The sequence below is a fragment of the Amphibalanus amphitrite genome, unplaced genomic scaffold, assembly GCF_019059575.1.
Source record: "Amphibalanus amphitrite isolate SeventyFive unplaced genomic scaffold, NRLGWU_Aamphi_draft 002411F_arrow, whole genome shotgun sequence".
NCBI lineage: Eukaryota > Metazoa > Arthropoda > Thecostraca > Balanomorpha > Balanidae > Amphibalanus > Amphibalanus amphitrite.
In genome coordinates, this window is record NW_024883856.1 from 1 (window position 1) to 7,183 (window position 7,183).

Consider the following 7,183-nt stretch of genomic DNA (forward strand, 5'->3'; position numbering starts at 1 on the left):
AGACATTTTGCCATCCGGAAGCTCTAAATGAAGGCTTAGAGGAAAATAGATGCCAGATTCGTGATCAGCGGGTACAAATCCATCATAAACACCTCTCATGTGTCAAGGTCAACCAGAGTCATTCGAGTCACATGAGGTCAACATAAACTTGACCTTTTCCGAACAAAATATATCATTCGACGCGGCTTGACAAGGCGAATGCGATGGTACCACTGCCGTAGCTCTAGGACCATTTTTGTCGAAGTTATTTGCGAAAAACTAAAACCACATTTCGGGGTCGTTGACCTGACCTCTGACCTCAGGTCACCGAAACTATTTTTCTAATTTTCTCTAGGTCAAACGCTACACAGCCGTGCTCGTAATTTGTCTTTATCTCTAAAACTCTATTTTTAGCAGCTATTTGAAGTTTGCGTCTGTGACGCCGAAGTTTGCCGTGCAGGGGTCTAGAAAAATGGACCTTGTGACGTCATCAAGGGGGCTAGGTCCAAATTTTTTACTTCAGAAGATGTCAAATTGATGGGAGAAAAGGTACTGAAAGTTTCGCCTTCCTATCCCTAAGCGTTCGTGAGTTATCGCAAATATTCGCCAGGGGGGGGGCGAAAAACGCCCCCCCCCGGGCCCGCGAGGGTTATTCAACGTATGTATATGTTACAGGCCGTATGAAAACTCAGTCCGTTTGCAAACGGCCTGGTCCGATTCAGGCCGTTTGCAAACGGCCTGGACAGCCCAGTCAGTATGCAAACGGACTGAAAAGTCAGGCCGTTTGAATACGGGCTGAAATTCCAGGCTGTATGCAAACCGCCTGAAATTTCAGGCTGTTTGGAAACCGTCTAGGCCGTATGACAACTTTCGAGACACCAGGCCGTTTGCAAACGGTCTAGGCACTTTGAAAACAATCTGGTCTGCATGAAGATAGCTGGACAATGTTGAGTTTGTTGAAGCACGACCATTTCATGACATTACATGGCACCATGAAATCATGGTCAGGAAGAGATTAGCAGAACTGAGGCCCGGCCCGTATAGCGCCCGGTCGACCCGGGCTTCCCACCGGACTTCAAAGTTTCGCCTTCCACCGCAATGGTCAAGTATTGCTGGCGTACGCCACCGGCCAGCCGCCGGCGGTCGACCGGGCGCGGTGAGGACCGGGATATGATGAAGTTTTCATACAACACTACCATAACCCCTACTTTGATTTGTCTTGGTTCTACCCCGACTAAACCACTCTATCGTTTATATTCAGGGTTCTGCCATTTTCCCTCTCCAAACGGGCCTGAAGTTTTCCCTCCACCTCCCCTTCCCCACACACCAATAAATACGAAACGGCATCCTCAAACAAAAAGCAGAAGTGCATCAGCAACTCAATTTGCTTACGTCGCCCTACATATGTACTGCCTGTGGTGGCTTTACCAGGCTCCATCAACTGGATGGCCGATAAACAGACGGACCGAGAAATTGTATTATTAGTAATATTATCGGGAAAACGGCCGGGCCGAGCATCTGCACAGTAAGAAAATGTTGGACGTAGACAAGTCATTCAGCAGAATGCGCAAGCATTCATGGATACAACCTGATCATCGACCAACCTGTATCCATTAATTCATCTTCAGAGGCTGTTGTACTTCGCCAGACCGTTTGAAAACTGACTAGACCGTTTTCAAACGGTCTAGGCCGTTTCAAACTGCCTAGGCCGTATTCATACGGCCTGATATTTCAGGCGGTTTGCAAACGGCCGGCTTTTTCAGGCCGTTTTCAAACGGCCTGACTGGGCCAGGCCGTTTGCAAACGGACTGGGTTTTCATACGGTCTGTAACATATACAAGATGCTGGCATCGACAATCGTAATAAAGAACGCCAGCAAGCAACGAGCATCATCATCACAAACACGAATTGTTCTCAATTGCGCCATGCACAGATAACAGTAGTACCTACTACTGTTATCTGTGTGCCATGCGGTTTGTGAGTGCCAAATGAAATCATTCGGCATTATTTTTACCAAAAACCCCATAGGCGGCGGAACGGGGAGGGCACCGGGGCCCGTGCCCCCTTTGATTTTGGCATTTTAACATTAGCCCTATGGGCGTTGCATGGAAAAATGGGACCAAAAGTCGGCAGTGCCCCCCCCCCCCTTAAAGGAATAGTTCACTTTCACGAAATTATTTTTTTTGCAATGGATTTATGATTTTTTATGTTCAAAATGATCAGCAAAGAAAATAAAACCTATTTATAACAAAAGATTATTTTCTATATTTTGATATAAGAAGAACTTTTCAGTTTCTGTAAGGCACAGGCGATCCAGTATGAAAAGAGCATGGGTTCCGAAAATTCTTCAGAAACTAGAGAAATTATCGCGGCCACCGGCATTTGGGCGATCTGCTGCTGCTGATTGTCCTTATTGATCAGTACGAGAATTTCTCTTGAGTTCTCGTAGATAATTTCACTAGTTTCTGAAGAATTTTCGGGACCCATGCTCTTTTCATACTGGATGCGAATATATGCAAGGCACACATCCTCAACGCAATACACCTTTTTCGGGACGAGAAATAGAATATCTTTGCCTAGGGTGATCGTTGGGCTGTAAAAGCTCCTGATTTATGCTCGTCTCAGCCCAAGCTACGGAACTGCTATTCCAGTTCAAAACCCATGTTAAAAAGTGAACTATTTCCTTTAATTGAATGGTTCCGCCGCTACTGAAAAAAACCGTCTTAAGTCTCTATTCTGCAACGCTAACTGTTCGTTCTGTGATAGGTCATCATATCATCATTTGACTTCCAGGTCAACGGTTCTTCTGACATGTGAAAAATTGATTCATTGGACTTAGTTTAGGATAATATTAAAGAAGATATAATAATACCCACCTAAACCATGCCCACATACACCCACAATGCCCTTTAACACGCGCACCGACGGGGGTCTGCGCCAACTTCGTACCGACGGGGGGGGGGCGGATGACCGCCCCCCCCCTGAGATCTCGAGACCGAAGCAAGATAGCGACAAGCGGTAAACGGTTCGGATACGCACGGGCAAGGTCTACAATTTTTACTAAGGGGGCGTTCCACGACAAATCGACAAATAAAAAATTAAATTTGCACCCTCATATTTTATTTTTCGTTGAAAACTGGTGTAATGTGATGGGCGGGGAAGCCAGCTGTGGCAAGAATTTTTTCTTCGAACAACGGTTTCCGAGATATAGCCTCGGGCAATTCCTGGAGGTCGCGCTGCAGCCCTATGTTTGGCGGCCTATAACTCAGAAACTATTAGTTTTCTACGATAAAACTTTATATGGTTCAACTCACAATCAACACAACATTTTGGCTATCTCGGATTTTCAATTTTTGAAAATTTTGATCACGTGACCTTTTGACCTATTTTTAAGAGTGACCTTGATATTTTCCCCACTGAAAGTTGCAATTTTGTCTGATGACGATTAAAGCCTTATCAATTGTCATTCATATGCGAAAATAAAAAAGTGGCTATCGCCCTGCGTTGACCTCAGGTCAGGTCATTTTTATGACCTGTCCATTATTACGAGCGGGAGCGACAGCGAGATCTCGAGAATAAAACAAAATAGCGACAAGCGGTAAACGGTGCAGGGTACACACGGATAAGGTCTTTAATTTTACTGAGGCCATTTAAGGTCAGGTCAAAGATGACGTCACAGGAGCAAAAAGGAAGTCAAAATTGCGGCACATATATATATATGAAGTTTTTCTCATCACAACTAGGAACAAACTAATAGCACCATCGTGATCCTCTCGTCGATCCGCATCGAAACATATGTATGTTGACCTCGAAAGGTCGAAATGTCAAAAGTTGACCTTAGGTCACGTGACCTAAGGTCAAGAAGAGCCCCCCCCCCGGAGGGCGCGTTATACGCAGACCCCATTGGGGTGCGGGTTAATAGCGTAAGCGGTTTGTGAGTTATTCCAGAAAAAACGGAAGGGGTCGGATCTGAACCCCTCCCCCCTCCCCCGCCCAGTTGGTCGCGGGTTAATGTATGAGCTGTCAGTTCGCAATAAGCTCAGGTTCTTCACCAAACCAAGTGCTGACTGCAGGTGGTTCGTTGCTTTTATCCCTCGTCCTTTCCCATTGTCATAACACACACCTACAAGGAAGCTGCGTGTGTCAAAGGAGCTCGAAAAGTTGATGACCACATGTGAGAGTCAGCATAAACTAACATGGATAATATTACCTACATGTAGGGGCAAGGTAACGAAGAATCATGGGGACAGTTAGTCTATATAAAAACAATATAAATAATAAAATGAAGGAACATGCTTTTTCTCGGTTCTAAGAATACCCCGGCCATGTGACCATTCGGACGGTGACAGCGCCAGGGATATCGGCTGTCACAACTGACAAGGGCTGTCAGGTCTAGTCAGCCGGCTAGCGCCGGAGAAAACCGCCATAAAGCCACACATCTTGGCAGACTGACAGCGACGCAGTTGGTCCGATTGATGTCTAAAGCATGCCCATGAGCTATAATGTCACCCATCGGCCTAATTAAGTATTTTACCAAGATTTAAACGCTATTTTTCGTTGGCACGCAGATTGCAGCGTTGCACTTACAGATGAACTGCATTTCTGACATAGGTAGGTATTGAAGATGCTCGTCCACGGCTTATGACAACACTTTTTTACATAGACCGTGACACAATCGGCCGCGAATGGGATAAGACAGACGCAAAAACTGGCTGCGTCGTTGGCGGTGAGCCCGTTAACCCGCGCCCCGCTGGGCTATTCAGCCATACGCGCCCTGCTGGGGGGGGGGGGGCAGATTCTGCCCCCTGTCTAACTTCCGAACCGATGGTCGTAGAAAGACGGGGAAAACGGCAATCGAAAGCTCTTCATGTTTTAAAGGTCATTTTATTCATAGAATTCAATAGGCACACTCCATAAGTGATATGAACCAACTTGGATGAATTTCAGGTCGAGGTCAGGTCAAGGTCAGGTCAAGTGAGGTCAAATTTTGAAGTTGGTTTTGAAGGCCTAAAAAGGTGTCTATCTGATGCAGTTTTTCATGACGAATCGAATGGTTCTATTTTTGTTTCCGTACGAGGTCTAGAACGTCCAAAAAATCATTTTTCAAAAATGTTGTGTGTTGTGACGTCATAAAATTTCAAATAATTCCCACATTTTGAACCGATTCTTCTTAAAATTGGCATATATGTGCACACAGACCACTTCTCTGACATATATTCCGGTTTTTTCGATACACTCAAAATTTTAGATTTAATAATTATTTTCCCAAAAAAGTCAGTTTTTTTAGAAAAAAAAAGTTGGGCCAAAATTCAAAATTTTCAAAAAACCGAGATTGCCATTTGATAGGCAAAGTAAAATCACGTGTAACCTTTTTGTTACGTCTTGATTCCTTTAAAAATGAAGATGTTAGCGGCGTTTGAAATTTTGCCGTTTTTTAGGCGAAAATGGCGACGAACATGACGTCTCTAAAACGTCATTTTCTCCAAAAAAAAATCCGACGGATTTCGCTCAAATTTTCACACAACGTCTTAAATTGATGTATGATAAGGTACTGAAAGTTTGACGTCGCTGGCGAAACGCGTTTAGAAGTTATTGTCGAAAAACGGGAGGGAGCAGATTCTGCCGCTCCCCCTCCCCCAGTGGGGCGCGGGTTAAAGTTCCCGAGGTGACAGATTTCACCTGGCATCCTCTCCGTCACTTCATGTCAGAGTATACATGGTGGGTAGCACCCGGTGGAAGAACAGCCCCCACACTGTGCTCAGTGAGCGGTTCACTCACATAAACGGTCGCCCGATACCGCGCGTCCGTGACCGAATGGCCGTATGGGAGCCCGTTAAATCATATGGCTAAGTGATTTTTGAGCAAAAGGGCTTTATCCTGCACAGCCTACTGGCACTGAGCCTTCCAAAGTTTATTTTGTATGCATTGAGATGGGCAACACAGCACATTTGGGTAGGCGCGTTTCGTCACATTGAGTTTATCAGTGCCTTTTGGTAAAAAGAAACAATGCAAACACGCACATACAAGAATACGACTTCATTTCTGTCTTTGGCTTTATTCTTTATATTATATCATATTTATTCTCTATGTTAAGTAGCTTATCAAGTATCATTGTGAAAATTGCACACACCGACCTATACATACCGACCAACCGACCGACCTAATGTATTGCTATCACTGAAACGGGAAAATAAAAACCACCCTAGCTCCATTGCCTGCTGATATTTCATTAAAAAATGTTTTTTTTTACCAGAGAAAACTGTTCTCTGAATTCTAAAACTTGCAGCTGCAATAGCGTTGTTAATTATCAAGTATTTTATTGATATATATCACGTATGTAATATTATTATAAGAATAAAAACGCTAAAATTGATTGGAACTTCGCTTTTCCGCATTTCTGATTGTTGTTATCATGTAAACCATGTCGGTGTGTGGGTGTGGAAGTGGAAAACCACCTAAATCCTAATTGATAGTCATCCACTAGATCTGGTAAAATCGTAATTGAAATCGGACACTGTTTAGCTTATGCACGGCTGGAGTCCAAACTTCCGGGTGCCTTTTTAATTGCTCGTGAACAGCAGATGAATGACCACGTGGAGCTGATACCCATCGGCCGGCCTGCAACAAGGGCTGGACGTCTCAGTTTTGTTCCTATTCTCTCGCGAGTCACTACATAGTTAGTTTAGTAGCGAAGAGCTGAAGCCACTACTCACAGCGCCTCCCACTGCAGTTCCGTCAACGAAACGTCAAACAGTCCCTCTCTCAACGCTCTGACATCAGTGCTGTCGATTGCTGCGGCTCTCAGGACATACGTCACTCGGAGATAACGTTTCTCTGTAGCGTCTTCCCATTGTTTCTCGTCCACCGCCTTGCCTGTACCGAGGCGGCCGACCATGCGGCACAGCATACCTTTCAGGGGTGCCGGCCGGCCGGCTGTCGTATCAGGCATCAGCCGCACGGGCCAGCGCAGCATAACACGGCCCTGGTATTGGTGTCCGGTAACTCGTCAACGGCGACGGATAACTTTCGTGGGCCTTTTCCGAGGACAGCAAACTAACTCTGCTCGAATGATGTGGAAATAACTAACATCATGCACAATTAAATTAAAATAAGTGATTAAAAATCACGACTTTATACAATATCTTGGCATTAGTTGTTTAGGAATAGCTAGCAGTCGCATACTTCTTCATTTATTTCATTTATG